General features: G+C 46.3%; 1 pseudogene across 1 annotated transcript in view; it reads right to left on the bottom strand.

The window, feature by feature from the left end:
• Positions 1 to 461: 461 nt before the first annotated feature.
• LOC144334615 (keratin, type II cytoskeletal 8 pseudogene) overlaps positions 462 to 13,176 on the bottom strand; it is a 74,134-nt pseudogene continuing 61,419 nt past the window's right edge. Inside the window, exons 3-4 of the transcript XR_013404662.1 lie at positions 5,906 to 11,102; positions 462 to 2,797 (exon numbers count right to left, since the gene is read on the bottom strand). The product of XR_013404662.1 is annotated as a keratin, type II cytoskeletal 8 pseudogene (transcript). The remainder of the gene's footprint in view (positions 2,798 to 5,905; positions 11,103 to 13,176) is intronic.

Genomic DNA, 13,176 nt, shown 5'->3' on the forward strand with positions numbered 1-13,176 from the left:
GAGTCACTGGCATAACTGAGGCCTCTTGATTTCTAAGTCCCTTTCTGCGGGTTCAAATGGTTATATCTGTTTGGGGTGTAAAGGAGGTCAAATCTGGGAACCTGTTCTCTAAAGAAGTAACCACCACAGTGCTGTGTGTTGAGCCCAAACATGTATAGATTTCAACCTCCTTGAAACTCCTCTTACTTAATAATCATTGCACGAAATGTCCAGTGAACTGTGAAGATGTGTGAAACATGGGGGGAGGGAGGATAATAGCAGGGAGGGGGTCACAGCCTGTACCCACCCTCTTCAAAGCACTGTCTGCACCAGCAGCAGCAGCAGCAGCATCCCCTGGGATGTTTGAAATGCAGAACCCCAGGCCCCCAGCCATACAGAACCAGAGCCTGCATTTTGACAAGGCCCCCAGGTGACTTGCAGGCACAGCACACTAACATTATATGACTCATAGAGATAAAGAACGTTATTTAATATTTTTTTCTGATTATAACAGCGGTAAAAACTCATACTAGAAAATTTGGAAAGCATCCCCTCATCCCTATTTGGATCCTTGAGGGAAGAGGAAGGCAGCTTGCATGGGGGCATAAGCAATCAGGCTCTTACACTTCGTGATTACAAAGCCTCTCCCAGGTCTTTCTGTAATTAAGAGAGCAGTTATGTTAAGTCCAATATGACTGGCCTGGGGTAAGGGTCTCCTGTACCCTGTGCTCCCCTGGACAGCGGCTTCCCTCCCGGGTTCTGGGGCAGCCAGGAGAGGCAGGCTGGGAGGGGCTGCCGCAGTTGTTCACTTGGGCAGGATGTCAGAGGACTGGGATGGGCTTCCCATCACTGTTCTCAATCTTCTTCACAACCACGGCCCCGGTGGAGCTGGTGCGGCTGAAGCAGCTGGAACCCGCTCCAGAGCCAAAGCTGGAGCCCAGGCCGTAGCTGAGACTGGAGCTTGTGAGGCCGCCATAGGCCGTGCTCAGCCCACCAGCATAGCCACTGGCGGTCTTCATATGGACACTCACGTTCTGTATCCCAGACTCCAGCCGTCTCTCCTCGCCCTCCAGCAGCTTCCTGTAGGTGGCGATCTCTATGTCCAGGGCCAGCTTGACATTCATTAGCTCCTGGTACTCATGCACCTGCAGCGCCACATCCTGCTTAGCCCGCTGCAGGGCGGCCTCCAGCTCGGACAACTTGGCGTTGGCATCCTTAAGGGCGCTGCTTGGCATCTGCGATGGCGGCCTCCAGGAAAGCCCTCTGGCCTTTTTGAGGCCCTCAATCTCAGCCTGGAGCTGGCTGATGTTCCGGTTCATCTCGGAGATCTCAGTCTTCCTGCGCCGCAGGTCATCCCCGTGCTTCCCAGCCAGGGTCTGCAGCTCCTCATACTTGATCTGGTACATGCTCTCAGTCTCAGCCCAGCTGCTGTTGGCAGTCTCCTCGTACTGCGCCTTGACCTCAGCGATGATGCTGTCCACGTCCAGAGAGCCGCTGTTGTCCATGGACAGCACCACAGACACGTTGGAGATCTGGGACTGCAGCTCCCGGATCTCCTCTTCATACAGCTGCCTGAGGAAGTTGATCTCGTCAGTCAGCCCTTCCAGGAGAGACTCACCTGTACCTTGTTCATGTAAGCTTCATCAACCTCCTTCTTGATGAGGACAAATTCATTCTCCATCTCTGTATGCTTACTGATCCCATCCTCCTCCTTGTTCTTGAAGTCCTCCACCAGCCCCTGCATGTTGCCAAGCTCCGCCTCCAGCTTCAACTCCTCCTGGCCCAGAGTCTCTAGCTGCTGCCTAAGGTTGTTGATGTAGCTCTCGAACTTGTTGTCCATGTTGCTCTGAGTCGTCTTCTGCTGCTGCAGGAGGCTCCACTTGGCCTCCAGCATCTTGTTCTGCTGCTCCAGGAACCTTACCCTCTAGCTAAGGAGGCAAACTTGTTGTTGAGGGTCTTGATCTGCTCCTTCTCCTCAGTGCACACGGCCTGAATGTTGGGGTCCACCTCCAGGTTAAGAAGGCTCAGCAGGCTCTGGTTGACTATGACAGCAGTGATGCCTTTCACGCCACTGGCCCCACCATAGCCTCCACCCAGGCCACCCCGAAGGTTGCTGCTGCCCACTCAGGAGAAACTCAAGGAGCTGAGGTAGACACCAGGCCCACTCATGTAAGAGTGGCTGCTGAAGGCCGGGGGGCCAGAGATGGACACCTTGTAGGATTTCTGGGTCACTCTGATGGACATGGTGGAGGCAGGAGTCGAGGCAGGTGGGCTGAGCCAGGTGGAGATTCCAGAAGGAGTGGAGATGGGGCTTTTTTTATGAGATGGGGTCTCACTATGTTACCCAGGCTGGTCTTGAACTCCGGGTCTCAAGCAATCCTCCCACCTTGGCCTTCCAAAATGCTGGGTTTACAGGTGTGAGCCACCGTGCCTGGCCTAGATTTTGCATCTGGTTCCTTTGCTCAACATTGTCTGTAAGATTCATCCGTGATGTTTTTCTTATAGCAATAATTCATTTTCATTGCTGTATATTATTCCATTGTGTGAATACACACAACTTTTCTTTTGTATTTTGTTCAGTGTTTCTAGCTCTTAGCAGGAGCATTAGGCTGCTACAGCCTGCTCAACCATAGCCAGAAGCAGAAGTCCACTTATATATTTTTGTTAAATTCTAAGAAGTAGAATTCCTGGGCATAAAGAAACAAATATTTTTTAGGCCATTGATGCACACTGTTCATTGTTTTCCATAAAAGCTGTGATGATTTACACTCAAGAAAAATCATGAAGTTCTTCTGAGGGATGAGCATCAAGAGTCATCCTAATAATAACAAAAAGTTTTAAATCTTACTAATAGTATTTAATATTGTCAATCTTGTATTAAAGCTGTTTCATATATAAATTATAAATATTAAAATGCTGGTATCATATTTCATAAAGGTTTTTGTGCCAATTTATTACTTAATTCTCACAAAACTCTGAGGGGTAAATTTTATTGCTGTCTCATTTTAAAGATGAAGGAACTATGGCTCAGAAAAACTGAAGTGTCCCGTCTATGTTACCTGGCTAACAGCCAACATAGTCTTCCTTACCCATGCCAGGCTACACCTTGCCTAAATTGCTGAAGAAGCATCCCAGATTCTTCAGGGTAAAATAGGTACCAGGGAGAAGGACATGTCACCCTTTTGTATGGAAATGAGCATCCTTCAAAGCCCAGTTCAAATGACAACCCCTTTCCCAAGGGACTCTTTCCTTCCTACCCACCCTATTGGAAGTAACACAACCACAGCTTTCTTCTGGAAGCCACACCCCTATACTAGAAAGGGGCCCTTGCCGATCCTGGAATGTCACCACTGAGATCATTTGGTCCAGGGATTACAAACAGGGAGCACACACCAGTGAGGCTCCCCGCTTCCTTGCCAATGGCAGACATAACAAATCAATCACCATCTAGCCGCGGTCTCCCACACTGAGTCCATCTGAGATCATCTCACACTCAACTGCCACGCTGGCTTTGTCTCTGTTCCTTGTGCATGCCAAGTTCCATCCCACCTTGTGATGCACACATTGGCTGCAGCCAGATTTCCTCATGACTGAGTTGTTCTTGTCCTCTCAAGTCTCAGCTCAAATATCACCTCCTGCTGATCCCCACAAATCTAAGGTAGCATCACCTTCCCTGAGTTGTCTTCTGTTATGATCATTTTTAAATTTAATTTATTTAGCTGTCTGTTTTTATGGTGGTTGTATCCTGAGAACTGAGCCTCTTCTAAGTTGTTCACCTATTCCCCAGTGCCTGGAAGAGTCCCTGGTACTCAGCAGTTGCTCAATTAGTAGTTGCTGAATGAGTGAGTCAATCAAGATGCAATTTTCTGCTGAGTTCAGGTATGACCTGAAAAGCCTTCCCATCACAGTGTTACAGCCATTCGCTACCAGGAATCAGAAGTAAAATGTGGGATAAAATCTTTTTGCCATGCCTAACTTCCTTAATTCCACATTTTACAGATGGGAAAACAGAGGCCCAGAATAAGAGACATGCCTTTCCCAAAATTACAGAATGAGGGAGGGACGGAGCTAGGACTGACACCAGCTCCTCCCACACCCCCATCCTTCCTGCTCCTCCCCAGCACAGGGAAGCGCCTGAAGAGCTGTCGTAATGGCTCAGTCACAAAGCAGAGGATCCTGGCCTCCGAGCTCAGGAGCTTGCCTATGAATTACGCACCTAATTACCAGCTGCCTTTTTTTTTTCTATTCTGTGGGTAAAAGTCTGATCACATAGAAGATTCTCTCTGTGTTTCCGTGGATACCAAGCAATCTAATTTCAAACTCCCTTGCAAATGGCAAGTGAGTGAACTTAATTTTAATAAAAACAAGGAAAATCATACGTGTGAGCTTAATAAAATCTAATTTGGGCAATTTAGAGCTAGAAAATAAAGCCTTTATGTAAAAACTAGCAATTAGCTTTATGAAACAATACAGTGAACCTTGGCATAGGGGAGAGTTGGGAGCTGGAGGACTCTGAGGATAAGGAAATGTGGCAATAATATAAGAAAGCTAAAGGGGCAGGGAGCCTGGTTCCTGGGGTCAGAGGGTTCAAGTACACAAGTGACCACTTCTTAGATCTGTGACCTTGGGAGAGTCACTTTTCCTCTCTAGACCCTATTGTCTAAACCCTAGTGTCCTTGTTTATAAATAAGGTTAATAAAACCTCCTTGACCTAGTAGAATGGTTGTACAGACAATAAGAAAACAAATAGACAAGAGCTTTGTAAAAGTGTCCAGCAATTATTAGCTCATCATTTGTCCCATTTAACATCTTCCCAGCAAAGAGAGAAGAGAAGGCTAGTGGAGACTATCACCTGGATCGGGGATGTAGGATGGAGTGGTGTTACTGGAGAGGGGTCCTGATCCAGACCCCAACAGAGGGTTCTTGGACCTCGCACAAGAAAAAATTTGGGGCAAGTTTAAAAAGTAAAGTGAAAGCAAGTTTAAAAAAAGTAAAGGAATAAAAGAATGGCTACTCCATAGGCAGAGCAGGGGTGTGGGCTGTTCGACTGATTATACTTATCGTTATTTCTTGATTATATGCTAAATAAAGGGTGGATTATTCATGAGTTTTCCAGGAAAGGTGTGGGCGATTCCCGGATCTGAGGGTTCTTCCCCTTTTAGACCGTACAGGGTAACTTCCTGACATTGCCATGGCATTTGTAAACTGTCATGGCACTGGTGGGAGTGTCTTTTAGCATGCTAATACATTGTAATTAGTGTATAATGAGGAGTGAGGATGACCAGAGGTCACTTTCATCGCCATCTTGGTTTTGGTGGGTTTTGGCCAGCTTCTTTACTTCAACCTATTTCATCAGCAAAGTCTTGTGACCTGTATCTTCTGCTGACCTTCTATGTCATCTTGTGACTAAGAATGCCTAACCTCCTGGGAATGCAGCCCAGTAGGTCTCAGCCTTATTTTACCCAGCCCCTGTTCAAGATGGAGTTGCTCTGGTTCAAATGTCTCTGACAGTGGGGGTAGAGGATAGGTATGCAACCTTCCACGTTCACCTTGCATTTAGATGTCACAGACCTATGGCACACTGCCAGAGGTGACTCCCAGCAGTGGTTTACAGGACCCAGAAGCAAATCTCCAAGTCAGAGTGAGCCTGGGGGAAGACCTAAGGCTCTTGACATGTAATCACTACAGCCCAGCACGTCTGCCCCGCTGACAGGTCCCCTTTACATAGAGATCTCCACAGGCAGATTGTATTATTCCCATTCTACAGAGGAGGAAAATGAACCATTGGGAGGTGCAGCAGCTAAACTCAGGTCACACAACTAGTTGACCCAGCCAAGACTCAAGCCAGGTTTCCTGACTCCATCCTCCAGCCCGCTTACCAGCACCTCCCATGGTTACAAAAGCAAGTGACTGTGAGACTGAGAACCTGCTATATCTGTTGTGTCCCTTCTTCCCCAAGGGCATGTGCAGCTTCTATCAGAACTGCTAGGAGCCACATCCGCAAAGAGCGTGGTCTTCATCACACATCACTCCAGAAGCAGTGGCTTTTCCACTCCAGGCAGAAAGCAATTTTTTCCTAGTGCCTTCCCAGAAGCAAAGTGGGTAATTAATTGCACTGAATAACACATTAAATGTACTAATAATTGGGTAGTCACAGCAAAATGATTACTTTGAAGAAATATTACCAATTCCCTGTTGTACTTAACATTTCTCCTTATTTATCATTACCATTTTAATCAATAATAGTCACAATACTAATAAATCCATCTTAATTTTAATTGTTTTCAATTTGATGTACCAGTACTTGAGTATTCTGAGCATACTTCATTATTTATAATAATTTAAGATCACTTAAAGGCAAATTACATAGTTTGTACTTTCAAGTAGGTAGGTAATTATCACAAAGTTTCTCTAGATTCAACATTTCCATGCACTGAGCAGTGTGAGGTGTCAGGTGTCTGCCCTTTTCTGTTAGGTTCAAGGGTCAGGGATGGAGAGGATAAAGGAAGATTCTCAAAGCCTCCACTTGAATTAGCATATTCTGGCCTTTTAAAAGAGGCTTGGGTCCCTGAAAGTATGATTAATAGCTCAATGGCTTTGCCTTTACTTATGTTGTCTAGCCATAAATGCAGTATTCATCCATTCATTCACCAATGCCCAGGGCCAAATACTGCACTAACACCAGAGACAGGGAGACAGAGCGAGAAACTTAGAAAGTGTGAGAAAGGCTGACTGTAGTCAACAACCAGAAAAGGTAAATAACATGTAACTGAAGGAATCGAGGAGTACTTCTGGGAGGCAGAGGCATTTTCCTTGGTCTGGAAGGGTGGGTAACATTTGTTAGGGAAGTGAGGGAGGGAATGGACTCCAGCTTTGGCAGAAAGTCAGTTAGGAGGCTCTGGCAGAATGGGGGCTTTTCAAGGCAACAGTGGAGATAATGAGAGAGAAAGTTCAGAAGGAAGAACCATAGCCTGTGTAAAATTGACCCTCGGATGTGGCTTAGAGTGGATGATTGGGAGTTAGTGATGCCAGAATGGAGAAAGAGGGAAGCCAGGAGGAGGAAGCCAGGTGGAAGAGAAAAGATGGGTTTCTTAGCAAATCACTAAGTTCTGAGGGCCATAGAGTAGCCAGGGGAGAAATCTAGCAGGTAAAGTGGAGAAGCTGGCTAAAGCCCAGAGGAGTAGACAGCACTGGAGAAAGGGTCTGGAAACCCTCTGGTAGAGAGTCCCATGGGAGAGAAGGGTGACAGTCACAGCTCCAACCTCTGTGGCCTTCACTTCACAGGTATGTACTAAACTGGCCACAGCCTCATAGTCTTCAAGCCCCAGCTTGAAGGGCCCAGGTATGTACTAAACTGGCCACAGCCTCATAGTCTTCAAGCCCCAGCTTGGAGGGCCCAGCCGAGAAAGTTTCTTCTCCCCTTCTCTGTCCAGGGCCAGCATAAAGGGCACATCTTTTTGAATCAAATTGTACTGAATTGAAATTGCACAACTGTGTTGTCAATGGCCCTGTTTTGTGAGGACATACTGCTGCCTGAAGGGGAGGGTGCAGGGGTTAACAAGACCCAGAGAAGTCATGCTGATAATGTGGAGATTAACAGCAATGGATGGGTCTACTTCTCCATTCTGCATGGCTGGGGTATCAAGGTCCTGGCACCAGCAATTATTTGCTAGGGTGTTGCAACTGGTGCTAATGATTTCTAGAAACCTAGAAGTTATAGGAGAGGAATTTAATGGGAAAGAGGCTCCACCTCCTGGTAATACTCAAAACCAACATTTCTTCAGCGCTTTACAGTTTATAAGCTTCTGTCAGCTTTTAAAATCTCATTTAACTGTCTATCTTGATCTGGGTGGTGGTTAGCAGCTGCACATGTATGTAAAAAAAATCATCGAGCTTATAGTTAAGATTCATGCCCTTGAGTCTATGTTAGTTATACTGCCATTTAAATTGTGTAAATAAATACATGGATAAATAAATAACTTCTCATTTAATTCTTCTAACCATCCTATGAAGTTAGCAACTTTGTTATCCACAAGTGAAGAAACCTGAAGCTGAATGATTAACCCTGGATCCTGGGCTGATGAGTGAAATGACTAAGAAGCCAGAATGGGCTGGCATGGATTCCTCTGGTGCAATTTGAATAACAGGGATTATAACATCAACAGGGCTTGGAAGGACTGAAGAGGGAGCAATCATGGAGCCAAAGGGCCCTTTGAGGTCTTTGGGGATGAGATCTGCCGTCTCCACCTGGCCCTTCCTTTCCCTGGGACACAGGTTTGACTTGGGAAGATATCTTTCTAAGTGCACATTTTCAATTGAATCACAACCCAGGGACAGGGAAAGTTCCAGGAGTCTGCATCTCAGGAGTCCTCCAAGTTGTTCCCCATCAGTCCCTCAAAGTCCCCTTGGAAATTTGCTCAAAATGAATAACACAAAGTAAAACCATCCTGGCATTGTCAACAGGTTAGACATCATACCTTCTTGTTCTTTCAAAAAGGAGCTGCTAACAAGCACCAGAATCTACCTGGCCCTTGGACCTCTGGAAGGGAATAGGAAGGAAGCCTGTCCTCCTTTCCGCCTGAGGGAAACAGACTCCTAAACCAAACTAACAAAACGAAGACAATAGCACGTGACAAGCAGAAGAATGTGCAAAGTGGGAATCCCAAGCAGAATGTAACCAGCTCAGCTCCGAGTGTCCAAGGAAGGCTTCACACACACATAAAAGGGGTGTGACTCGATGTATGCTTCTAAGCATAAACAAAGGTCTGGTGAGCAGAAAAGAGGAATATGTATTCCAGGCACCAGGAACAGCATAAGCAAACACCCAGGGGCAAAAGCATTTCAGATGAGGTTGGGGAGAAATCATGGGTAGTCAGAAGGGCCCAGGAATCTGGTTCCTTTCTTTACATATGAGAATTCCATTAAGGATACCCTTGTACCTCACCCGATTAGACAAGAGTTGGAGTAGAAGTGCCTCTGGTCTCAGTGGACTTTTACAAAGCTTGCGATTCATATGTAGCAGGCTTCTGTTCTTGTCCTTATGTCCATGAACTCTAAAGGACTCAGAAATCTTAAGTTCAACACCACAAAATGTTAACAATTTAGCTTTCTCTTGGTTAATCCAGTCTGCATCCTCCCCATATTCCTCTGCTTAGCAAAGCCCATCCTTAGGAACCTGACCTCCTCCAGGTTTCCAGCCCATTCTCAACTTAAAAGGAGGCAGAGTTTGGATATAGTATTTTCCCTGTGCCAAATAGCATAGTAAATTCATGCTTGACATATTTGTGTGCAACATGCATTTGAAGAATCTTCCAGAATCATGTTCTGGAAATAAGAGACTGCCAATAGCCAGGCCCTGATTTGCCATGCCCTGAAGTGGAGCTTTCTAGTAGAGTCATTCATGCAGTTTCTGGTCCTACCTTTGATATTCGGGAATTTTTTTCTCTGGTACCTGAGAAAATTAAACCACTCCATTTCTCTCCAAGTTTCCAGCATCAAGATGGGATTGAATCTCTGTCAGATATCAGCTTTCAATGTGATGAATGGGCTCTTCGCTTCTGCCTTCACGTCTGGAAGGTCCAGATCCCCAACTGGGATCACTGATCCACCTGGGGAAACGGCATTTGACAGACCCACAGCTTCCTGGGGCCACTGGGGATCAGGTTGCAGACAGGGCTCGGGACAGGAAAAAAAAAATTAACATCTTTTTGCTCAATCTAGATGTCATTTGAAACAATACTCTTCAAGCTCTCTACCCTGGGGATTTATTAAGTTATCCGCAAGCAACTCTGAAATAAAACACACTCATGGCTTTATGTTCTTTCCCTGTCCCACCCCAACCCAGGCTTCTCCCCCATTTAACCTGCTACATTCCAGGTAGGAAAGAGGGAGGACAGGACCTGTGGTCTGACGATCAGAGTTCAAATCTCCTCTCAACCAAGTTTATTATTATGTGGTTTCAGGCAAAACTCTCTGAAGAGCCTGTTTTCTCACCTGCAAAATGAATGTGAAAGCACTTCCCAGGGTTGATTGATTGATTTATTCATGTATTATTCCTCTAATTCACTGTATGCTTCTGTGCCAGACCCAGTTCTAGAGGCTGGGAGTACAGAGATGACTCTCACCTGTCCCTGCTCTCTGGAGGTCAGATGACAGAATGAATGCAGCCATTGCTTTGTAAATCACACGACACCACGCATCTTAATTATCCGTCCTACTACAGTGGTCTGACACTCAAAATGCTTGTAATAGGAAATTACAACAATGATTAAGAGTGAAAGAGCGCGAGACTTGGGTCACTTACTAGCCGTGTGACTAGCATAAAATCCTTAAGCTCTCTAGACTTGGTTTTTTCATCTACAAAATGGGAACAATAACAGTTCTTTCTTCAGAGGGCGGTTTGAAGGAGCACATGGAATAACGCACCTGAAATCATTTAGAGAACTGGCTGGCACTTATAAGTGCTCGACAACTGTTAGCTATCATTGTCATACTCATTCTCATTAGGATGATAATGATGTTCATTATTTTAAGAGCAGACAATCGAGCACAGCAGTCCAAAACCACTTTCCTCGCCCCCGGAAGGAGATGAGAGTGAACGAGCTGGTGCATTGACGCGCGCCTGGGGTGCCACGTGGTGACATGGGTTTCTCCTGTTTATCCCTCGAGGCTTCCTTTCAGCGTCTTCTTCACCAGCAGCTGCTCTGTCAACAGTCCATATGCTGCCTCAGCTACGAAGCAGCTTTCAAGAGGGGGCTGCCAACCCCGTAGGAGAACTTTGAAGACAAGTTCAGGGGCACGCGTGCTGGGGCGGCAGTCACCCAGCCCCCGTGAGCCTTGGGCCCTCCCCTCCCGCCCGGCCTCCCTGCACCCCTTCTGGTGGCGGAAGTGGAAGGGAGGGGGGCGCAGGCAGCCGGGCCTGGTTCCGGAGAGGGTGTGCGCGTGGCAAGGAGGCCAGCTGGAGGAACAGGAGGGGACAGATGCCATGGGGGCCCGGATTTGTTCCTGCAGGAAGAGTGCAAGGAGCTAATTGTTTAATTACCCAGGAGCGGCTTCTCCGTGGCCCTGCCACGCCGTGTGGAAAGAACTCCAGTTTGTGCCTGTCAAAGAGTCGGTGGGCGGCTCTGGGAAGGAAAGGGAAGGCGGTCCTGAGCCTGGATTTCTTCCAGCCTTGTGCTGCAGAGTCACTTCTAGCTCTGGACCCTGAAGCCTTACAAATACTGCTTTGAAAAATTCAAGCATAGGTGCTACATCCCTTCAGCTTAGCTGGCTGTTGGAGAAAATTATACCCGGTGCTTTTCTCTCCCCCCACATCACCCTCAACATAAACACGCACACACACCCCTTATACCCTGCCATTGGTCATTTCCTAGTTTCCAATCCATTCTGTAAAATATGGAAGTCCTTGGGTCCTGGCTTGGTTCTTTCCTACGCGGGTTCCCAGCATTTTCCTACTCTCAGGACTTTGCTATGCTGGGCACGCCATCTATGTGCCCTTTTTACGCAGCCCTTTGTAACCAGGGCCTTCTGCATCATCCTTCAGGAGGCAGTTTTGCACCCTGTAGTCCCAGCTATTTGGGAGGCTGAGGAGGGAGGATCACTTGAGCCCAGGAGTTTAAGGCTGTAGTGAGCTGTGATTGTGCCTCTGCGCTCCAGCCTGGGCGACAGAGTGAGGCCCCATCTCTAAATTAAAAGGAAAACATCCACCTTTCCTTAGGCTGTCATTATATATAATATGACATGTACATACATATTATGTTTCCTGTCTGTCTTTAATTTCAGACTATTTTGTATGAAAAGAAAAGTAATTGGCCTCTGTACAGCACCTTCCTTTGTACAAGAGATTTCCACTCACACTCTTCCATCTCTACCTCCTAAGTGACAACCTTGTGAAGTGGGCAGTGTCTACTTCACAATGCAATCCGGTGGTAGATAAGAGTATTTACAAATCACTCTAACATGCTGTGTACCTTGGGGTAGCCCTTGAAACATGGGAGACTAGACCTTATTTAGCCCTTGCAGACACATTTCTCAAGTCCTAGCAGTTGGCCACTGCTGGAATCACCCTTTCCAGGCTCCTACCACCCCTTCAGAGAATTCTGGCCTCATAATCTCACACCCAAGACATGTGAGTGTAACAGTAGGAACTGCATGGGTTGTATGTAAAAAAGATACAGTTACCATGTGTTTAACCACATCTGTAGGTGCTTATTTTTTCTCACATAACAATTCTAGATTGCCACCTCATAGTTGCAAGATAACCGCTCACTTCTAGCTGCATACTCATATTCTCTAAGGAAAGGGGGAAAAAAGGAAGCAACAAGATGGAAGAGGCAGTCACCCTATCAGGAAAGCAAAGTCCCCAAAATAACCAGCAGGTTTCCAGTTACATCTCTCTGACCAGAATGTGTCATATGGCTACCCTCAACTGCAAGGGAATCTGGGAAATGTAGTTGTTTAGTTGGGCATCTTGTCAACCCAAACAATATCAGCATTCTATAAATAAAAAGAAAAGGGAGAAGGACACAAACGTGTGGTGATCTTAAGGTGTGCCTTCCTCACAAGAGAATAGGCTCTAGGAGGTCAAGGAACATATCTGTTTATGCTCATGATTTTTGTCCCAGAGCCAAGCCCAGTGCCTGGCACACAGTGGGTGCTCTATAATATGTTTGAAATGGGGGAGTGAGCCTGGGCAACATGGGGAAACCCCATCTCTACTAAAAATACAAAAATCAGCCAGGCGTGATGGTGCATGCCTGTAGTCTTAGCTACTCAGGAGACTGTGGCAGGAGGATCACTTAAGCCCTGGAGGTCGAAGCTGCAGTAAGCTGTGATTGAGCATTCCAGCCTTGGTGACAAAGCAAGGCCCTGTCTCAAAAAGAAAATAAAAATAATAAATGGGGGAATTAATGAATCAATGAAATGACTGCTAAAGTCGTCATTATTAAGGTATTTTAATCTCTAAATGGGCTTAAATCTCAGGCCCCTAAAACCCTTTCACACATCTGGTATTTGCCAAAGTTAAAACGCTTCCGACACTCCAGCTTCTTCCCGTGTCCTCTGTGTTCTCTGTGTGTCACTTGGATAACCCCTAACACCCATTATCAGGTCACAATAAATCAAATCTGCAGCATTTCATTCTGGGTTACCTGGAATATAGCTCTCATATTCATAAATTAATAGCCAATTATGGAGCAT

This window comes from Macaca mulatta, chromosome 15, assembly GCF_049350105.2.
Source record: "Macaca mulatta isolate MMU2019108-1 chromosome 15, T2T-MMU8v2.0, whole genome shotgun sequence".
Lineage (NCBI taxonomy): Eukaryota > Metazoa > Chordata > Mammalia > Primates > Cercopithecidae > Macaca > Macaca mulatta.